Source organism: Engystomops pustulosus, chromosome 5, assembly GCF_040894005.1.
Source record: "Engystomops pustulosus chromosome 5, aEngPut4.maternal, whole genome shotgun sequence".
Classification (NCBI taxonomy): Eukaryota; Metazoa; Chordata; class Amphibia; order Anura; family Leptodactylidae; genus Engystomops; species Engystomops pustulosus.
Window position 1 is genome coordinate 191,937,447 of NC_092415.1, and position 23,716 is coordinate 191,961,162.

Genomic DNA, 23,716 nt, shown 5'->3' on the forward strand with positions numbered 1-23,716 from the left:
TGTCACCCCCTCATAGACTGTAAGCTCTTGTGTCATCCCCTCATCCTCATAGACTGTAAGCTCTTGTGTCAGCCCATCATCCTCATAGACTGTAAGCTCTTGTGTCACCCCTCAACCTCATAGACTGTAAGCTCTTGTGTCAGCCCATCATCCTCATAGACTGTAAGCTCTTGTGTCACCCTCTCATCCTCATAGACTGTAAGCTCTTGTGTCAGCCCATCATCCTCATAGACTGTAAGCTCTTGTGTCACCCCCTCATCCTCATAGACTGTAAGCTCTTGTGTTACACCCTCATCCTCATAGACTGGTAGCTCTTGTGTCACCCCCTCATCCTCATAGACTGTAAGCTCTTGTGTCACCCCCTCATCCTCATAGACTGTAAGCTCTTGTGTTACCCCCTCATCCTCATGGATTGTAAGCTCTCGTGTCACCCCATCATCCTCATAGACTGTAAGCTCTCGTGTCACCCCATCATCCTCATAGACTGTAAGCTCTTGTGTCACCCCCTCATCCTCATAGACTGTAAGCTCTTGTGTCACCCCCTCATCCTCATAGACTGTAAGCTCTTGTGTCACCCCCTCATCCTCATAGACTGTAAGCTTTTGTGTCACCCATCATCCTCATAGACGGTAAGCTCTTGTGTCACCCCCTCATAGACTGTAAGCTCTTGTGTCATCCATCATCCTCATAGACTGTAAGCTCTTGTGTCATCCATCATCCTCATAGACTGTAAGCTCTTGTCAGCAGGCGCCACAGTCCTATAGTTTCATATGACTATTATTACTCTGTAATGTCTTATGTTATTTGTATATGTTCCCCAGAACATATACGGAATTTGATAGTATTATTAAAATAAAGATTATTTAGTAATTGTCTTTACGATCATTTGCAACCCCAGCCATGCAAATGTGTGAACATATCCTTGGGCTTTGTAATGTAGTACATAGATTGTAAGCTCTTGTGAGCATGGTCCTCACTCACTATTTTTTCATCTTATTACTCTGTAATGTCTTATTCTGTTTGTATATGTCCCCCTTCATCTATAAAATGCTGTGGAAAATGCTATAATGCTATAGAAATAAAGATTTGTTACATTTACATTGTTGGCATTACATTGCCATTTATATTAGCATATTATACAAAATACATATCAAAAGATGTACCTGAAATTACTGTTTTCATAATGAATTTACTTCTGTGATTTTGTGTGATCGCTTATAATCTATGAGGAATGTTTTGTAATATTCACAGTTGGTTTATAGTTTTTATTGCTTATTTATTGCACAATTGATGTTTGATATATTGATCTATTTCTTGCAGAATTGGGTGATTATATTATGCTCCAGACGGAGGATGATTTCATATAAAAAAGGAATAAAGCAGATTATATAAAAAGGATGTGAGCGATAAAATAGATTCTTATATCACATAACAGACAGTGCACAGTCTACAATTACAGCGGACGCCTAATATTCCTATTGTACTGGGAGGATCCATTGTTATGCGCATTTACAATTATTTCTTATCCTGTTTGTGTTGTTTAAAGTCTTTGCGTTATACAGTAGACTTTTACATCATGAGGAGATGATAAGTTATAAAGCACTACATTGTCTGCATGGCATTTTAGGTCTAAAGTCATAATAAGACATTTCAATAATATGATTAATATTATTAATTTAATTTATACAACAGCAATTTATTAAGTGCTATAGCCATAAGTATATTTTTACCAAGTGGGGGAATATCAATAATTCTTTTTACATACATGAGGGCTAAAACTGGGAAAGCCGGATAAAACACTTCTCCAGTTCTAATAGGAAGAATCACTTCCTGTAACCTGGGTTCACATTGGTAATTTTTTTTCTATTTAGTGTAACATTCTAGACAATAGAAAAATAAAAATAACCAATCATATAAGTCCTTCTGTAAAAGACTGCATTGTGTATATTTAAAGATGAACAAATCATCTAAGATTTGATTTGTAGAAGCTTAATCAAATTTTTCAAAGGATCGGTTTGGGTCTGAACTGTAACGGTCTGAACCAATGTTTCTCCAGTTGTCCTCGAAATTGCTATACAACCCTTTCTAGTCTTCTAAAACATAACATATAAAGCTCTTATCTCACTTTGTTAATTTTTGTTTTACATTTTTCCACACCCATTGTCCTTCCTAAGCCCCAAGTATTTGTTAGCCACTTAGAAAGATTTGTCCTAATTGAGGCAGAAAAGATTTGGATTGGATCTGGTGCCTGTGAAATACCAGAGAATGTCAAAGAATAGATTTGCTCATCTCTATGTATATTGTATGAATTTTACATTTGTCATTCTCATTTATTCAAATTTTTGAGATGGCAGTCAATGGAGAAAACTGTCATTTAAAATATTTTATGTACAAAAAGTTTTTATACACAGGTTTCTATAGGACAGTTCATGTAAGGGTTGTTTAAATTATATGTGCACTAATAGTACATCATAGAGGGAAAACAGGGATTTTGGGCTGTAGTTTTGAAGGCAAGTTTTATAAGCAGATGTTTGTGTGGACATGAACCTGTAATAGAAATTCTGCCACTTTGAAAACAAACCTTAGTTGCAGAATGTACCAATAATGACAGAACTCTTAAGTCTCAATTATACACAATAAAAATTAACACCAGTAAAAATGAAACACTATGCATTTGTAATAAGAATTTACATACAGAGTTTTCAATGTTTAACATTTAAGAAATGCATTTTTTGAGTAAAGGAGAAATGCCTGAAAAAAACCCCCATCAAATCCTGGCATGCTGACGCTTTTTTCACTGCATAAAAACCACCCTCAAATAATAGGTTTTCTTCCTCACATAATTCAGCTTTAGCAAATCTACAATGTGAAATCCACTCTGCTGCACATGTAAATCACTGTGGGTCAGCCACCAGCAAATTCAGCCAAGACACAACAATTGCGACATGTGTGGACCCAGCCATAGGCTAGGGTCACACTAGGCCAGATAGCTGGGGGTGTCTACAATGGAGTTTCTACAGGGAAACAAGCAGTGGCAGAAAAAAACTAGCAGAAAAAAACTGGTATCTAATGTAAATTCCCTGCAAAATGAATTTCATCCCTCTGCACAGTGCATAGGCAGTGTCACTCATTAAAACTATGCCCAAGCTCTTTTTAGAAGCTGAAAACTGAAATGGAAGCTGAATACAGAGCATGTAAAAATGTCTCTATCATACTTTTTATCTATAGCTACCACTGCCTGGTTTTGATTATGGAAAATACTGACCAGTAGACTGACATGTGAAATATTCCTAAAATAGTGCAGTTTTAGTATGACAAGAGATAAGCAAATTATCCAAGATTCTGATAATTCTGAAATTGTTCCAAAGATGCAGTTCGGGTCCAATTTCAATCGGTCCAAGTTTTGTTTTGTTTTTGTTAATTTTTTACAATTTATTTTTTCATTTTTCCTCGCCAAGTCCCCCTTCCTTAAGCTTTGGGATAAATTACATTATTATTTCAAAAGATTTGTCTGAAGCAAAATGCCAGATTTCTACCAAATCGAACCAACGAGTAGATACTCTCATCTCTATGTATGATCCTGCTCCCAATTGTTATGGGCCATAAACTCATGAATAATTTGTATGTATATAAATGTTCACATAGAAAGAGAAAATCTGAAATATAACATTTGCCCTGAGACTAAAGTACATAACATAAAGTTGTGCTATGTAAGAAATGCCCATCTGTTTAATGAGTAGTCGATGGGTTTGGTGAATGTAATTCCATCTCTTCCTATCAGGGTGATGGAACAGGCCGAGCCCTGATTAGATTAGCATGTGCTGTGTAAATCCTGGGGGCCTTATGAGTTAAAATAGCAAATCGAGCAATTTCTCTCCCATTACGTTAACAAGAGTGGAAGACTGATTTTTTTTTTCTCCTTGTCAAGGTGGTACATAGGAAAAATCTATCTTTCCCGCACAGAAGGAATAGATTGCGGGGTTGTAAATGATTATTATTTTTTAATTATCTTAAAATGGTTACCAAAATGCGAGCTAATTAGCCATAATTTGCCCTGACTGAGCAGCAACCCGTTCATTTCTAAATCTATAATCGTCTCTCTGGTAACGTGGAGACAGTAAGAAATCGTAATGTATTAATGTCATTGTTTTCATGAAAGATTTCTCCCTGCCTTTGTGCCGTTGGAAAAATGATAGGATTTACTTGTGGCCCAAGGCCTGTGCAGGACTGCAATGTATCAAGGGCGACCTGCCGGAAAAACAAAAGCAATTCATACGCTTCATACAAGGATGAACGTAATGAAGAACAATCCTAAAGCAATGTACAGCGTGTACAGTAAGCATCGCACTCACAAAGAAATCCCAGCTAAAGATTTCACATCCCTCTGTCTGTATATACTCCAGTGACAGCATCTACTGTATGAAAGGGAATGTCTTACATTGAAAGGTGCAGGGGTTGAAACTGAATTTGTTGAATTTAATGGGCGGGTAATAAGAGTTATGTCAGTGGCCGGGTAATATAATAATATAACAAATAATATTTGTTTGTGTTTCCCCAGAGTGAAATACTGCTGGAATCCCTGATAATGTTCTGATGGAATACTGAAGCATCTATATAGTAAGTTCTTCCATAGACCATAATAGGCTGTTTGAGAGTAAAACAACATTTTCAAATACAAATGTGAAAAGAACAGACATGTGAATAGTATGATATAATATTATTTATATTATTAAAACCTTAAATCTCAGATGTTTTACAGATTATAAATAGACTTGACTGAAATAGGCCTAATAGACAGAAGCTTAAATACCAATGAACATTGAAGGAAACATGTGATGCATGTTTTACACAATCCCACTGACCTGGCATAAGAGGACATGTGTTAGGACATTCTGAGGGGTATTTATTAATTTTGGTGCACGGTGGTTATACCGTGCTATTTTTTTTAGTGGGATATCAGTGGCACAAGAGATTAATGAATTGGCGCATGGACTGAAGGTTACTCCCTAGACTTGCTTTTAGCTGGGCTATTTTTGTGCCACAACTTGCAGAAAAATAGAAGCGCCGGGAAACTGGTGGATTCACAAGCGGTGCCAAAATTTTGCGCCTTAAAAAAAAAAGAACAAGTCGAAAGTGTGGGAAAATACCAATATTATGGCTTCCGACACTTCATAAATTCAGGTAAAAGAGGCGCAGAAGCAAAATAAAAAACAAAACACCACCAGTTTTCCATTTCAAAGGCCATAATAAATGACCCCCTCTGTGATTTAGAAAAGTGATGAAATAATCTGCATATGACAAAACACACTTTAGGATTAAAGGAAATCTACTATGAGGATAAAGCACTGTAAATGAAGCACACTTTTACATACTGCTGTTTCCCCCTCTGACAGGATACCTTCTTTTTTCCTTATTCAAATAAGCCTGAGGGACTCCGGGATCAATTAACAGCTATGGAGCCCAGAGCTCCTCAAACTCATTTGCACAATTTTTGCAGCTTTTTTTTCCTGTAAAAACAAAGAAAGAAGAGCTGATCCTGCCAAAGGGGGCACACACCCGCATGTAAGTGTGCTTGGTTTACAATCCTTCATCCTGGTGGTAGATGTCCTATAACTATAGTGTTTAGATGTAGTTACAGATGGTTGTAAATTTGGACCAACTAAGTGACATATATACTGTAGTCTGAATGAGGCCTCATTGTTTAATATTAGTGTCCAGGAGAACACTTCCATTACACCTTATTTCTGTGTAGCCTCCACCTATTTTTGCTCAGAGTAAGTGATGCAAAACAACTAATTAAATTACTGAGATATGAACTGAATTTGCACTTGCCCTATTATTGTTTTTATAGCTTTCACATAGCAGTATTCATGTTAGTACCAGTAATTTCAAGACAAAACCAGGAATGGGTCCAACACACAGAAGATCTTCTATTCTGATTTTTCTCTCTGCAGATTCCACAGCTGGGTTTGGCTTCCAAATTCTAATGGAAAATACAGCCACATGAAAGTGGTCTGTATTACAGATTCTGAATTGTTAGGGCTCATTCACAAAGTGCTATTTGACCCAGCTTGAACTCTCCACTGGGCTATATTCACATACGTTAGACTTGTAGAATTTTCTATGACTAAAAATCATTCCCTGGATTTATTTCCAAAGCATCTTCATGGATTTCAGCAATGGCCACTCAGATGTATAAAAACACTTTAAAATTTTTTAACAAAACAAACATAAGGGTCTAAACATTCTTTTTCGTATACAGTATTGAGCTGTGGTTGGGATTTCTCAATTCATTTTATATTTTGTTGGTAGGAATAAAGCAAAACACAACATCTTCACGTTTTTGGGGGAGAGATTTTTTTCTTTCACATAACAAAAGTTATAGATTTTTAGATGAAATTCTGTGAAAGTGAAAAACACATGTTTTTTTTTTTTAGCTCTGATTTGATGCAAATGACTGCACCACAAATAAAGTGAATAAATTAGATTTAAAGGGGTTGTCCAGGACTAAAAAATATGGCTGCTTTCTAACAGAAACACTAGCTAACACAACAATAGGTAAAATGGCAGCATAATATCGACTGAATTTTGAGTAGATATAACCCCCTACAAATGTAAATGTCCCAATTTCATTAGCTCAAGACCTCATGGGGATGTGTGATATCAGTTGTTTCATCAATTTAGCACATGTATTTCTATGGCCTAATGCACACAGTTGTGGTTTCCATTGCCTCATGTGTGAGGTGATTGCCTGGGCCTCAAATTATGGAGCAGCTCCTATTCCTATTGTGTTTGCAGTACGAGAAGACACATGGGTCCGAAAACATGAGCCAAGAGTTCATTTTTTGGGGCCCATGATATAAACAAGGTCAACAAATACCAAGTATCAATTTTCCCTGCAAGTGGCCATTGGATAAACTACCCCAAATTAGTTCTGCAAAGGTTGATATATGCATGTAAACCTTTGAACTGTAGAGTACAGTATTGTTGAACTGTGGTTGGGAAAACTGCAGACTGAGTTCCCTTTCACACTGCCGTAGGCTCACCTTGCCGTAGCCCAGGCAAGCATACAGCTGAGCACTGGAGAGCGCCGCTCACCTCTCCCCTCTCCATAGCGAGGCATGGTGCCCTGCCATAAACATGGGTGGTCACTGTACTGCGGCCATAAGTGCCATAGGCGTCTATGAAAATGTAAATCCAGCCGTAAATGTGCAGCCTGATGTACGTCTGCACAACGTCAGTTCGAAAGGGGTGTTAGTCTTATTTTCTTCTTAGTATTTCCCATGCAGTTTCATGTAGCTACAGTAAAATAGACTGCTGATGGATGTCATTCATTTATAATTCTATAATTTAATTGGATATTAAAAGGACGGCATCAATGATTTACAGAGTGCACATGGTCTCTAAAACAGGTTTTGTCACACCAGTCTAAAATTTAAATATTAATCTTGCCCCAGCCGCAAGGAGACATGCGCCAAGAGACACACAGGTCAGACTTGTCACAGGTTACCCATGTCACAATGAGCACAGATCCCAGCCACAACCTACAAACAAAAGATTCAGCTACGTATGCCTTTGCAATGCAAATGTTAAAATCAGCTGCCTAAAAAAAGCAATGATGCAATGAAACTAATTTAGTGTTGATCAATATTTATTGATAAAAGTAATAGGTAGTGATAATTCTATTAGTGAAAATGTTCACCAGTAACGACTTATTAAGCACAGTGTGCTGGCTAATTCTCACAGACCAAAAAGCTGCCCTTATATGTATCCACAAGTCACAGAATCCCTGTGAGGATACAGCTCCCAACTATAATCCTGTTTTTAGTGGATTGTTTAGTACTATTTTTATTTTCATATGACTAAAATCAGTTCCATTCATCTGAAAGGGCTGTTTTGGGCGGCAGTCACATATGTTTATGCAAAAAACCTGTAGGGTGTAAATTCACCCTACCAATTTTTTCAATCATACAACCATTGGTCACTAGTGTAGAATAATTCTGTGTGTCAGGCCCAATGTGCTCTAAAAAGACTTCTCATGATAATTAAGATCTACAGCTGAGAACAAGGTGGAATCTCAAGATTACCATTGTCTTATGGCTCTTTCACATTGGGGTTGTTTTTCACGTCCGTGGTTCACTGATTTCCACGGATGCCTCACAAAGCCATTTCTATGGGTGTTTTCACATAGGCTTGTATTTTACATTGTCCGAGCAAAAATGATAAAAAACATGTCTTATCACTGATGCGGATGACGGAAGGCAAAAGAAGTCTATGGATCCGCTAAAAAAAACAGCTGAAACATACATTTTTTTCCATTGATGAGGCTGAAAAACCTGGTGTGATGTTTTCAAAGCAATGTTACACCTTGAGTTTTTTTTTTTGCGGACACGGAGGCAAAATGGAAAAAAAACGTAGACACAATAGAGACAAAACGCAACGGATGCGCACCAACTCCAATGTGAAAGAGCCCTCACACACATCCCTCATTTATACTGCAATAGGCAGAGGTATATTCCCCCGACTGAGGTGCCAGCTGCTGGCGAGCTCTGATATCACTAGACCTGTCTCCTTTCCTTATTTTCTTTTTTGGTGTTCATTATTTGGCAGTGTTTATGTGTTTTGCTTCCTCTGATTGTAAAGCTCAGAAAATATCAGAGTTCTGCATAAATAAAGAGCAAGGTTTATTCACAAAGACCTTATCTTCTGTTTTTCATAGCCGACTTGCATCTTTGTGGCATCTGTTTTATTAATCTATGAGCGATCTGTGCATAACGGTTCTGACTAGAACATGCTCTTATTTTTAACGGAATGAACGAAGGTAAAACATTTATTAAGATTGATATCGTCTCTGGCTTGTTTTCTTCCCCGTCCCGCTACACCCATTTTATTAAAAAGTGGCACGTGTGGCGCTAAAAGTCACAAGAACCACAAAACATTGGCCCACAGTAATTAAAGCACATTTTTTTCAGCGCAAACTCCTTGAACATGCATTTATAAGGTGTGTCGCAGCTGCACTGTATCCGACACAACACAAAATTCTGCACTGAAAGGGTCAGACGTGCACCACATTTATCATGCAGTGCAGTGAAATGTGTGGCATGCCACAATTCATGAATCTGTCGCACCCTGAACACTACACAGGCAAACTGTACCTACTGCAGTTTGCACTGTTTTTGATAAATGTAGGCCTGTGACTTTTTAAGGCCTCGAAAGGCAAAAAAACGGCATCCAAGCCATGACACTCTTTTTTTTTTTGTTCTTTGCATCAGTTATTGAGCGCAAATCTTCCTTTACATCTTATCTCTGTGTACTCTCCTCACCCGGCTTTGGTGACAATAACTGATTAAATAATTGAGGTGTGTACTGGCTTGTTATAACCAATGAATGAATTGTTTGCATGTGGCTGGACTTTTGGTTCTTTTCTGGATGGCTCTTAATTTCCATCACTCAGAAGAAGACCTCGTACTACATAACTGTGGGATTATTATACAGACTCATCTACTTCATTTGAATTACATTCCTCACCTTCAATTATTACGTTTGATATGTTTAGATTTCATTAAGGCCAGTTTCACTGCACGGTATTCTGATCAGTATTATACATTAGTATTTGGAATCAGGAATTGATCTAATGACAGAAGAGTTACAAATCTTTCCACTATGATCCATTGGTTTTGCTTAAAAATCTAGATTCTAAATACCATTGTGAAAAATACTCCAAATAATAGAAAAAGAAGTGGCACTAAGAATTACGCCAAAATACACCATATACTGTTTGTTCTACATTGTTGAAGTTGTAGTATGATACAGATAAATTATTTTTGACTACCGCGTTTCCCCGAAAATAAGACTTTATTAGTATTCATTTTTGCTCCTAAATAGCCACTAGGTCTTATTTTTGTTCATGACCAAGAATTTACATTTATTGTTGAACAAAAAAATCAACATGTATTAATATATTGTCGTCATGTAATCACATACATCAGGATAAGCAACTGAATCCCATCAAGAATTTCTTGTGACCCTGTTTCCAAGTACAACAATCTATGGTCCATTTAACAATCCTGGTATTTATGAACAAAAAACAACATTTTTTTTATCTAAGGAGGTATCTCTCCAAACCCTGAATTTCATGCTGAATTTCTTGTGACTCCAATTCTATCAGAATCATCAACCCCAATCTCTCATGTTTAGTAATAGCACTTTGCTGGACATTTGCAACACAACAGTCGGTGATTTTATCCTATGAATTCATCACTCATGTCACAACCTCTTGCAGTATGGCAAGAGGTTTGGCGTGGAAGGAGCTGTAGCGATGACTGCTGCTAGGTCTTATTTTCAGGACAGGCCTTATATTTCTAAGCTTGAAAAAAATTGCACCAGATTTTATTTTAGGAGGACGTCTTATTTTCAGGGAAACAGGGTATATTCACAATGAACTAACAGCTTCTGATCAAGGGTTAATAAAGCTTCCTTAAATGCGGCAGATGGCTGGGGTATCAAAATGTGGGTGGAATGTGATAGGGGTATTCCACCCACTCTGATTACTGCAAGGGATAAGAGCAATTACATAGTTACATAGTCCAGAGTATATATAGAAATATATACATATATTGTATATAGCCACCACTGTAGTCAAATTGCATATTTGACAATTCACAAATGAGGGAACTCAATTCTAATGTAAAAATATAATTTTATGACCAGGACATGACTTATGTAATACATAGTAATGGAAAGGATTTTTTGGAAGAAGACAAGTCCCAACTATTTTCCTCTAGGCTTTTGCAATTATATCAAGGAAAGCTTGGTGTATAGCAAAAAGGTGACAACAAACCAGTCACATCCTATAGTGTTTTCTTTTGTAACATTAATACAAAAAACAAAACATGTGAAGTTTCAGTTGTTGTGATAGAAAATAACGCTTCTCCTGCTGCAGGGTCGAGTAATCATACATAAGAGTTGCATTCTGTTTTTTTTTTTAACTCATACAAATTATATTTAAATATACAGATATGTAAATATGATGCCGAAATATATAGGATCCACATACAAGATAAAGAAGCAGAAGTATATGTTGTCTTTTCGCCCTGTGTATGGAAAACATGCTGGAACTTGTAGTCCTGGGCCAGCTGTCAGATTTATAAATAGTGTCTGCACAGCAGAGGTTAACATCTTGAGACACATGAATGGATGAGATCTTTCTTGTGCTCAGCATTTTCTTAAAGGGATATGGAAGTGTCGATCTGTCAACAATGAAGATTTTGCAGAAGCAGATGCTGAGCTGTTCACAAAGCTTCCTCCCACAGCACACAATAGCCTCACACTTGTCGTTATCTGAGCTACCAATTGCTATTAACGTCAGCCGCTCCTAGTCAGAACAGATTTTCCAGCACGCCCAAGCTCTTGCCTTTTGTACTGATTCACAGATCCCCTATAGCATATACAAGAGGTAGAAGGGTTAAATAAACATAGACAGACGTGGAAGCTCCGCATTTTATCAATGCCTCTCGTTTCATGTTTAATAAACATTATGTGACATTAAGAAAATTACCGGGGCTGATTGATAATGACATTCAAATATCATGCAAATGCTTTCTAGTGGTATCTCACCTTTCCAGAATATTCCCCTCTTCTTTGCAGCTCATCTCTGAGGCTGCTAAAACATTTTAGAGCACCTCTGTTTTATGATTTAGGTGGATGTGCGCAATTTACAAATGTATCCGTACTGTATCTGTATTCCGTCATTCTGGGATATACAGTATACCATGAAAAAGTGTTGTGTTTAGTGTAGCTGTGTGCTTCTCATCGTAAAAACAGATGCCACATGGGGTCTGTATGCATCTGCCCTTAATGACATGTTATGGATTAGTACGTCGCATTGTATGATAAGGCTGTATGAAGAGTATAATGCAGCAAACACCCAATATCAGTGCTGGCATGTGCGCCGCCATATTGTAATGGATTGTCACCCCTGTGGCGTCAGTGACACATTGCTTTGATGACTTTAAAATGGAAAGCCCAAAACAGATCAGCAGGAAAGTCATTATCTACTGGAGTAAAATAGTATATTTTTTTTCAGAAACGGTAATTAATCTTTTTTTTTAAATAAAAAACAAAGTTCAAATCACTTCATTTCCCTAGAAATCTTTTAAAAATAGATAAACTAAATTAAACAAAGGATTATATTTACGGCGAGGTGGTTGTGCTTCTGGCACAATAGAATTGCGCTATAGCCTGTTCCTGCACCTGGCGCAGGCTATATCTAGCACACAGGTGCTGGGCGACCCTACCCTGTGCCAGCCCACTCTGCCCCCTCCCCTCTTACATGGTGTAGAGGGAGGGAATAATCGCAATAACCAGGAATTACGACTATGTTACAACTTGTACGGCAGTATTCAGGCTTACAAGCACTGATAAATACCCCCACCCATGGTACTTTATGTTAGTCGATATGTTTTGTGTTTATATATGAAAAATATAAAAATTTGCCGAGATCACCATTTTCAAACTTCTAAATTTTATGCTCTAAATTGGCATTGCTCATGTTGCCTGTAAAGTTCTCTGTAGGGCAGTAACATAAAAGGGAACTATGTTTAATAACAAATAATAGCTTTTAAAAATGTTTAGAACAATTTATTTAATTTTTTAGAAAGATAATTTCCTGTTAAATAATTCACAACGGTTTTGTTACATTACATTCCCACAAGAAGTCACGTGCATAGATATACTTCTAACATTTTCAGAAAAATTTTCCAACCAATTGAACTGATTTAGTTCTGCTGGAAGCTATTGTTTTTTTTTAATTAATGAGCCACAGATAATCAGCATCAGCGTCTTCCAGTCATATCAGCTTTAAATGTCCCTCCACTAGGAAGTTCCTTTTGATAAAATTTGAGGGGTTGAATGGTTAGAATCAAATCCATATGATAAGTAACCTATAAGATAAGATCCAGCTCCCATCTCTGTTTCCATATCTATTACACATTTCCATTATAGTCCGTTACTGACCTGTAAAAATTTCAATATCTATAGACTTTTTATATTGGATTTCAGCAATCTGTTACATTTACATGCATACATAAATGCAATGAAACATTAAAACTCATGTATCAATCAATTCTGTTTAAATAGTGTAGCTCCGGGGCCCCATGTAAAGTGCTGTCCAATGTGCAGGAGACATTTGGTATAATTTATTATTTATTCATTTAAATATCTGCTTATCTGCATGTCCCTGGACTCCATTTTCATTGTGACTAGTTCACCTTAAAGGAAGACTACCACTTGTGTGGTAGTAATCTGCAAAGAGTTTGTATGTTCTCTCTCCGTGTTTGTGTGGGTTTCGTCTGGGTCCTCCGGTTTCCTCCCACACTCCAAAACATACAGGTAGGTTGATTAGATTGTGAGCCCCATTGGGACAGGGACTGATGTGACAAGCTCTGTGCAGCGCTGCGTAATCTGTGTGCGCTATATAAATAAAGGAATTATTATTATTTAAGCTAACTATACGTAGCTCTTGGCATCTTCTCTGTTATTCTGGAACACATCTTCTTTAGTCTTGATACGCTGGCAGTGCTGTAAAAAACAGACTTTTATAAATATGCTAATTAGCCTGGGGCTCTCTGTGATGTACATGGGGCGCCCTTGGCTTACAATTATGCACGCCTCCAGCAGCCATACTTACCTCATCTTCACTGCTGGAGAACTCGCCGACGAAGATGTGTTCTGGGATCATGGAGAAGACGCCGACAGGTACGCATAGTCAGCTTAAATCACTACCATGCAAGTGGTAGTTTTCCTTTAACAGGAAGAGCTACATTAATATCTAGTTAATCTGGATATCAAACAGTCTTAATAAATTCAAGTAAAGGCACTTGGTAAAGTATAGAAAGGGCAGGGATGTTCTTCATTCAGTGTGGTCAGGTTAACTCACAAAGGCTGATGTAAAGGATCTGAGAGGTCATGAATGTTTGTCAGTCAGAACATTTACTGTATACACAAACTTCCACAAAGACGGTGACTGATGCTTGCTGTTAAAATTATAGAAGATCACATGCAAACAGAAACAGTATGGAGCTCCGGAGTGCTAAAGAAAGGTAAATGTAGGAGTAGGAGGCATTGGGAAGCGAGGAAGAGAAGTTGAGAGGTTAAAACAGCGATGTCATCAAGGGGGATTTAGTATAACAACTGAGCTGTGAATCCAATAGTCTCAAGGTCATATGCAAGAGTTTACACTTTCCACTGAATTTTCTATTCTGGTCACATGACATTTACTTCAGTGATTTTTTTACCAATTCTTTTACTTTTGGCCATTGAATAAGGAAAAGCACAAAATTGTATTATTTTACCATGATACAGTTTTTAGCTTCAGGAGAAAGCAGAGCTAAACTGAATAGGAAATTAATAAATCCTTTTGGTACTTTATCAAAATTAATCATGGAGGGGATGGGGGCATTAATTTTTGATAAACATGGATATTTTCAAAATATATTATTTGTCAAAATGCTCTGTTTGGATTCAAGCTGCTAAATTCAGGGTTATTCTGCTGAGTGCTTTTTGTTTGCTGCCTTACACCCTGGGCTCAGCTGGGTGTCTGTTCTCAGGAAAGCTGTGTGGTGCAATTGTCTAGGCTCTGTGTGTTTCCCATCTGGGGAGTTGAGTAATGCAGGGCCTAGGCAGTCAGTTGCTGGGGGCGGCTCCAGGGGCTATGTATCCTTAACCTGTCTGGAATCCTGTGTCCTGACCTTTTATACTGTCAGTGGTCCTACCTGTTTCTTAAACCTGTACCTGTTATGAACCCGTTAAGGTGTCACCTCTATCCTTTGTCTGTTCCCCAAAGAAAGAGTAGCAACTGTCAACCAGAAATCCCTAACCATTAGGGTTTGCAAAACTTATTAGCTAGGTAACGAGTCGTGGGTGAGTTTAAGGCCTGCATCCCCTTCTATACCATGACATTATGCCTAATCATTTTTTTAATGTTATATTTATTTAGTGTATCATAGCGTATGATAGTTCCCCCCGCTGCTTTGGTGCAGCTTTATACATCAAGAGGCTCCGGCGGGTTCCCGCACAGCTTTTACTTCTACTTCTAAATGCAGCCGCCGAATATTCACATGTGAAGATTCGCCGGCTGCAGCAGGCTTGCAGGCGTGGGGACAGGATTGCCCGCACCGGCCCACTCCCCGCCGACCCTGCCCAACCTCCGGCCAGCTGCGTCCCCCCTCCACACCGCTCCAGCCCCCTGTCGTGAATGTGTCGGATTGGCTAAAATAATCACGAGTGCTAGCAATTAGTTAGCATTTGCAATTATTTCAGGGCTTCTACACCACTGACCTGGCCCAGAAGCTCTGATAAATATCCCCCATAGTGTAGCTTATTTACATGCAGTATTGGCAATTATTTGTGTGTTGTTTTTTATTCCCCTTTCTTTTATGGTTTATTTTTCAGTTAGAAAATAAATTATGCAAATTTATATGTTAGGTGTTATAGCAGATATATCAATTATTTCAACAACAAATGGGTAAAAACAGGGTGTGTGTGATAAGTATCATCTGTTCAACTGATATATGGAGCAACTAGAATAAGGAACACACTTATTATGTCCTAGTTATTGAATTCTCAGTCTTCAAAACCGTTTTATTTTAAGTACAAAAACCTGGAGATAAAAAAGTGGGAATTGAATTCAAGATATAGAAGAGAGATTTGGCAGAGCATAGATTATCAGCACAAATACTGTATAGAACTATTTAAGTAACATTTCCACGACTTTACCTAGAAAATAAGGGGAGAAAGGAACCCTGCCAACAGCATCTAAAACCAGCACATTTCTAAAAATTATACAGGTTGCTAAAGAATAAGTATAAATTGAAAGACAAGGTTAATAATATAGAACATTGTTTACTGGTCACTTTAAAGGGAATCTGTCATAATGATTTAGGCCCACAAACCACCACCAAGCTATTATTCAGGACAGTGGCAGGATCACAATGATTACCAACTACTTCAACTACGAACTGTAATTTTTTAAATTATTTTACTGTACATATAATTTTTTTATGACTTTTTATGACCATTAGAGACAAGGTTACTAAAACAGGTATTTTCAGATTGTATGAGTCACAATCAAAATGTAAGTGTTTATTTTTTCCTTTTCTTTCATCAGTTTCTTAGGCCATATGACTATATAGTTCCTACAGAGTTAAAGTTAAAGGTCCCACATGGGCACAAAAAGTGAAAACATCATCTTATCCTGCACAAAATGTCACTTTCTACAGGTTCATACACCCCAGTATGATAAAGTAATGGGCATAACAAAACTGATAATTTAATCTTTACATATAGCGCCATCATATTCTGTAGCGCTTTACAAATTATAGGGGACATATAAAAATAAAATACATTACAGAGTACAAACAGTCAAATGGAACAATAGAATCAGAATAAGGCAAAAGATTTACGGTATATATTTTCAATTTATTAAAACATTATAAAACTCATATACAGGTGGTCCCCAGGTTACATACAAGATTTGGTCCATAAGTTTGTTCTTAAGTTGAATTTGTATGTAAGTCAAAACTGTATATTTCATAATTGTATATCCAGACAAAAAATTTTTTGCCCCAGTGACAATATGAGTTTCAAAATTTTTTGCTGTAATGGTAACATTCAGAGAGCTTAACCAGAGACCAGAGGGGTCCGTCTGTAACTAGGGGTCGTCTGTAAGTAGGGTGTCCTTAAGTAGGGGACCGTCTGTATATGTGATATCCTCGTGATCATACAAATCCAAATAATAGAGGAAAGGTGTTATCTGGACCACACAGGAAGAAAGCCTGTAGGAAAATGGTGCAATTGTTTGGTTTTTGTTGTACCCATTTGGATTTTTTCCAGCTTCTCTGTATACTGGAGAAAATATAATAAAGTTGCACCAGGAAATACAATTTGTCCCGCAGATAACAAAGCCTCATATGTCTCTGTAAACAGAAAAATCTAAAAGATATGGCTTGATACAGGAAAAAGGAAACAGAAAAATTAAGTATGTTTTATGAGTTTTTTTTAATAAAAAAAATTCCTACTTTTATTGTACTTATACTCGGTTAATTAAACTTTTAGTAACTTTATCACTTATATAATAAACTGCAATATTTCTGTATTACGCCTGTCAGTATAATGCTAGGCCCATGCCATTCGTATGATCTAATAGGTGTAGATAGAAGACATGGAAGTTGTTAGAAGACCATGATAACTCATTGACACCCTGTAGTTACATTATGGAGTTGCCGATGAGGGTGATAGTTTTATATCAAACTGCTTAGATGCTGAAGTTTCTATTGAATGTCTATTATGTTTTATCTTATGCTGAGAGCTTGGTATTGTAACACATGACAACTGTTATGGGAGCTTGGGGTCAGCTTATGCGCTGCTTTGATTTGAAACCCATCTGCCCATGAAGTATATGTAGGACATGAAGAGGAATGGATTGTCTCCTTAATTCTAGGTACTCCCAACAAGACCAAATGATCAACAGATTGACCTAATAATGACGCAGAAAGGCTCTTGTGGGGTGTTACCAGAATTGCTCTGTGCTGTAGCTTCACAGGCTGTTACACTGTGCTGGAGCACTTCCCCCTCCCACTTTGTAAGATTACATGAGGAGTGAAAAATGCCTGGATTTATGAGTTAAGTGTCCCTAGTTTATCTATGCTTGACTTTGATGGTAGATTTCCTTTAACAGTTGCTTTTGACCAAGAAACCGATATAAGGAGGAAATAAGTAATTTGACAATTCAGAATTTGAATTAGCTTTGTTAATGGGGTGCAATCCTAGTGCTGGGAAGAAAAATAATAATATTAAATTGTCAATGTATTTAAAAAGATTTTCAGGAAAGGTTGTAAGAAAATATTTGACAGGGAATACAATTAATATCATCCTTCTAAAGCGCAGCATTAAATGTATTGTATGGGCGCGGAGGATTATTTGAGGGCTCCCAGCTTGTGTGCCTAAGGATTTGGAACTGCAAGAATAAGTGCATTTGGGGTTATAGTTTTGGTGGTGCAGGGGCCTGGGAGACCTGCTCTGTGATCTGTAGTAAAGCGAAGCCTTGTAAGCAAAGTAAGCAAGCCCAACCTTGTCAGGTGAGCAAATACAGTGAGCAAGCAGAGCTGTGTGTGAGGTAAGAGAGTATGAAGGCAGCGCCACTAGCCAGAGCAACTGGGTCTGAAGCAGAGGGAGTGGGAACAAGCGCCAGGTCATACACGATCCATATTTTATGGTATAAATGTAAAAAATATACAAAAGAACAAACAATTCTTTTGTACAGTGATAGAAGAGAACAGGATGTTATATGATTTTTTATATTTGCATATATACACTGTATATCACTTATAATATGTTGAATGTTAAAAGGAATGAACATCAGTTACACATTTATTTTTTGCAATTTATGTTTATTTGAGCCTTGATTTACTGACATATCGTAACTTGTTGGTGTATTATGTGCAGCTTTTGATGACTCTGTGTCCATTCCTGTCTCTCTCCAGTATGTAAATCACATCGCCTGAGCTGTCACCAGGTACAAACAGATATTGTATATATTCTCTGTCTCAGCTTCAGTCGGTTCTGTGGAGGCTGTGAATATGGAATACTTTGTTTCTTCTGGAAGGTTCATGCTGTGTTATTAATACCTGGAGTCTATCTCTTGCATTGCGCATAATAGAGTTTATGCACTGAATATCAATTTTTACCCTTCATATTGATGTTTCCCAAGTACAAACAAACCGCATTACAATCTCTTCTATGTGAACTTTGTAGTGTATAAATATAATGTCAATAAAAGTATGGGTAAGGCGAATCCACATCCCAATTCAGTTTCAATCCCTCATTTTGCTTTTTATACTAACATAAAGAAAACCTCTATGAACTATTCCTGGCTGACGACACTGTTTATAGGTAGCCCCTGGGCTGGTTACATTATAAATAATAACATTCCTACTTATAGGGCAGATTCATAAAACCTACAGCAGCCAATGACAGAGCAGCTTTCATTTTACTTCCTTAATTTAATCTGTACTGTGGTTACTGTGGTAACTATGGGCCTCAAAGACAGTTTTTTCTTTTGGTCAGTTTCCCAGATCTCCCCTAATGTCATATAAGCTTAGAAGATGTTGCAACAGTGACTAACCTGCTCCGTAATATATGGGTCCCAGTAGAGAATATGGACAGCGGATGTTTTACTATGAGACAACCTTTTTAATATGTTTTACCCCCCTTGATTACTTGGTGGAGAGTCCATGGTCAATTTGGACCATCTCTCTATTTGAACAGTCAGTGAGATACGTGCAGGACATATCCCGTGCATTTGTCACAAGTGCCAAAGATGAAAATATCCTTTTAAGAAACTTTGGCCCTATAAAAAGAAATAGCATGTTGCTAATTCATATAAGAAAATGATGGGTTTCCTCACGGTCCTCTGGTTTCCTCCCACACTCTAAAACATAATGGTAGGTTTATTAGATTGTGAGCCCCATTAGTGACGGGGGCTGATGTGTCATGCTCTGTGCAGCGCTGTGTAATCTGTGTGCGCTATATAAATAAAGGATTATTATTATTAATATTATTCATATGAGAAATTTGCAATTGCATTGTGTTTATTATGAAAATAAGCATGTTTTGGGTGTGATTTTACAAGTACTTGATCAGACTGTACACAGCAGTCACATTATCACTTCTTTTGTAGTTGAAAAATTGTCATAATTTATTGTCATTGTAATTTTCCTTAAAAGTCACATTCAAAGCCACAGACTAATGAGGAAAAGCAAAACATTTTCTCTAACAAGCTCAAGTTATATATGTTTTTTGTTTAGCCACTTTGTAAACGTTTTTACTATCATAACTCGATGTTAGATCCTGGGCTAAATACTTAGAAAAAACGTGCAGTTTGTATTACAGACTTTGAAACACTTTATTTATTGTAAGATGCATTTAGATTGGCTGCTTACCAAAAAAACTAGTGCAAAGTTTCCATGGGCATTTCCAAGCATGACTGTATACCATAAGGGAGGGGGAAGGGGGTTTAAAAGCCATAAAAAGTCACGTATTATGATAAGGATGTTTCAGAATTACTGCCAGTACAGAAAGGAGTTGATGTTGTAATGAAGTAAAACAGTAAAAGCTCCACTTGCAATCAACCAATGAATTTCTTAGTATGACATAATAATAATAATTAATAATCTTTATTTATATAGCACCATCAAATTCTACAGTGCTTCACAAATCATAGGGGACATATACAAATATAATATCACATCACAGTACAAACAGTCATATGGAACCATAAGAGTGAGGACAATGCTCACAAGAGCTTACAGTCTATGAAGATGAGGGGGTGACACAAGAGCTTACAGTCTATGAGGATGAGGGGGGGACACAAGAGCTTACAGTATATGAGGATGAGGGGGTGACACTAGAGCTTACAGTCTATGAAGATGAGGGGGGTGACACTAGAGCTTACAGTCTATGAAGATGAGGAGGTGACACAAGAGCTTACAGTCTATGAGGATAAGGGGTGACACAGGAGCTTACAGTCCATGAGGATGAGGAGGTGACACAAGAGCTTACAGTCTATGAGGATAAGGGGTGACACAAGAGCTTACAGTCTATGAGGATAAGGGGTGACACAAGAGCTTACAGTCCATGAGGATGAGGAGGTGACACAAGAGCTTACAGTCTATGAGGATAAGGGGTGACACAAGAGCTTATAGTCTATGAGGATGAGGAGGTGACACAAGAGCTTACAGTCTATGAAGATGAGGGGGTGACACAAGAGCTTACAGTCTATGAGGATGAGGGGGGACACAAGAGCTTACAGTCTATGAGGATAAGGGGTGACAGAAGAGCTTACAGTCTATGAGGATTTGTAGGGACACAAGAGCTTACAGTCTATGAGGATGAGGGGGTGACACAAGAGCTTACAGTCTATGAAAATGAGGGGGTGACAAAAGAGCTCACAGTCTATGAGGATGAGGGGGTGACACACGAGCTTACAGTCTATGAGGATTTGTAGGGACACAAGAGCTTACAGTCTATGAGGATGAGGGGGGTGACACAAGAGCTTACAGTCTATGAGGATGAGGGGGTGACAAAAGAGCTTACAGTCTATGTGGATGTAGGGGTGACACAAGAGCTTACAGTTTATGAGTATGAGGGGTGACACAAGAGCTTACAGTCTATGAGGATGAGGGGGGGGGGGACACAAGAGGTAAAAAGCTTGTAATGGTCATTCTGGTCCAGGTGAAAATGACTGCAGAGAAGCTTGAAGATGTTTATGGAGTTTGCTGGATAACTGACAGGAGGAGGACACAGGGTGGATTAGTAAAGAGGAAGTTGACATTTCGCGCTGTTAGTGAGTGTGTTAGGCTTGCCTAAAGAGATGGGTTTTAAGAGCATGTTTAAAACTTTGGAGGGTGGGTATTAGTCTGAGGAAGGTTATTTTGGAGAATTGGTGCAGCTCTGGAGATCTCCTGGAGACGTGCATGAGAGGTTTGATTTAAGGTAGATTAATCTAATATCACTAGCGTATCGAAGAGCACGGGAAGGGCGATAAAATGAGCTGAGAGAAGAGAGATAGAGAGGTGCAGCATTATGCAGAGCTTTGTGGATGATGGTTATTATTTTAAAGTGAATACAGAAGGAGATGGGCAACAAGTGCAGTTATAGGCAGAAACTGGAGGCGTCTGTTTAGCCTTTGGTCCGAAAGACGAGCCTGGCTGCTGCATTAAGAATAGATTGTAGAGGAGAGGATAGTAAGCGGAAGACCGATTAGTAGGGAGTTACAGTAGTTTAGAGTGAGTTACACTAGTCTAGAGTGAATCAGAGCAACAATTAGCAGGTTTGAATTGTCAGAAATGGTTGGATTCTGGAGATGTTTCTAAGATCTAAGATGCATGCGGCAAGAGCGAGCAAGAGATTGAATAAACAGTGCAAAGGAGAGGTTGGAGTCCAACACAACCCCAAGACAGCAGGACTGCTGCCTCGGTGTTATAGTGATCCCACAGACTGAGATGGAGAGGTCGGGTTGGGTCGGTTAGTAGATGGTGGAAAGACTACAAGTTCAGTCTTAGGAAGATTAAGTTTCAGGAAGAGAGCACATGATGTTAGAGACAGCACAGAGACAGTCACTGGTGTTCTGGAGTAAGGCAGGGGTGAAGTTATGGGCAGAAGTATATAGCTGGTTTTCATCAGCATAGAGATGATACTGGAAACCAAATCTGCACCGGAAGGAAGACTTCAAGTCCAGCTACAATGTAGATGTTTATGTTTTTAAGCAGTCCCCTCCAGGCAACAATGTTTTTTTTTACAGTTTCGCTTTCGGACAACCCCTGTAATAATAGTAGCACTAAGCATCTTAAGCAGTCTGACTCAGAATTGATAAATCTGCTCCTATGTGTCTACAGTTTGGGTTGCAATTGCTAGTAATCAGAAGAAAGGAGTGAATCCTTCCTGTGCATGAGGTGACAGTCATACCCAGTGTCACATCAATACAAAGTAGTGACTGTATAGTAACAGCCTTTCAGAGCTATTCTTAGAACCTCCTCGGTGCCTCTCATCACATCACATCCTTGATCTTGGATTTCTAGTAAAACAACATTACCTGCTAGTGGACACCATGATATTGACTGTGTACAGCTCTATTGTTTATTGTTGCTGACCCAAATCACTGACTATTCTGTAGCTGACGGCTTTCAATCTGATTTGTTAGGCTGCTTGTACGTAACCCAGGACTGTCTGTACTCTACTGTTGTGCATTTTCTATTAAATTTGATCACGATAAGTATTGATGTAGAAGCTAAATGTATATATTTTTCTGGTGGCAATTATTTACCTTTCCTACGTCCTTTTTTCTAAACTCTCCAATCCCCTGCTACACATGTTCTTCCCGTTCTATACCCTCTTGGGTCCCATGATCTTGTGTCTACTCAGTGATTGGCTGTTCAAATTTAGTTGTGGAAAGAGACCAGGATGTAGAGACAGCAGGGCAAGAGGACCCATCATGTAGCAACAGAACAGCGGGATCAGGGAGGTGAGGATGAATGGCTTCTAAACCAACAGGACAAATTATTTCACTTCCAACCTTTTCACCTTAGGCTCCAGTCAAGAACAGGAGGAAGCATCTCATATTTTCTCTCAGAACATTGTTTGAGAATTAACAAAAATCTTTTAATTCAGAACAATAGGATTTCCTTAATAATATTTCCCAATAATCCAGTACCAATTTTAATGATACTGTCAGGTTTTTGGCATAAAAGCACATTAGCAAATCAAAAAAAGATTATGGATCATCTATATGAATGTATAGCGCCTCAGAGCACAAGCAGGGATCCTTGGGGTGGAACAGATGCAACAAGCACATTATCTTTTATGTGGAAGCTCCCTATAAGTGGCCTAAAGTTCAACCCAGTTTCAGCTAAATATGATAATAAAAGCGACCTGGGAAAACTGGAGAGTAGGAGGGTCTGTCCTTTGAATCCTATATCTCCACTGACAGTCAGAAAGGGGAGACACAAAGAACACAGGGGCGCTCTCCTCGTGTAGTACCGTTAGTAGTAGGTTTGGAGTGAGTAAAAATAATTCTAAGTGCTCACCTGGTAGCACAGTACCATGTTGCCTGTAGGTAGAACTCCCTGGCACTGGTCTTGTTTTCTTTAAGCCTGTTTTCGTC

General features: G+C 38.2%; 1 protein-coding gene across 1 annotated transcript in view; it reads left to right on the forward strand.

Moving 5' to 3' along the window:
- Positions 1-23,716, forward strand: part of DNAJC1 (DnaJ heat shock protein family (Hsp40) member C1) — a 289,738-nt gene that overhangs the window by 52,141 nt on the left and 213,881 nt on the right. The window contains exon 3 of the mRNA XM_072154178.1: positions 4,559-4,617. The gene's annotated coding sequence lies outside the window, so the exon portion shown is untranslated. The remainder of the gene's footprint in view (positions 1-4,558; positions 4,618-23,716) is intronic.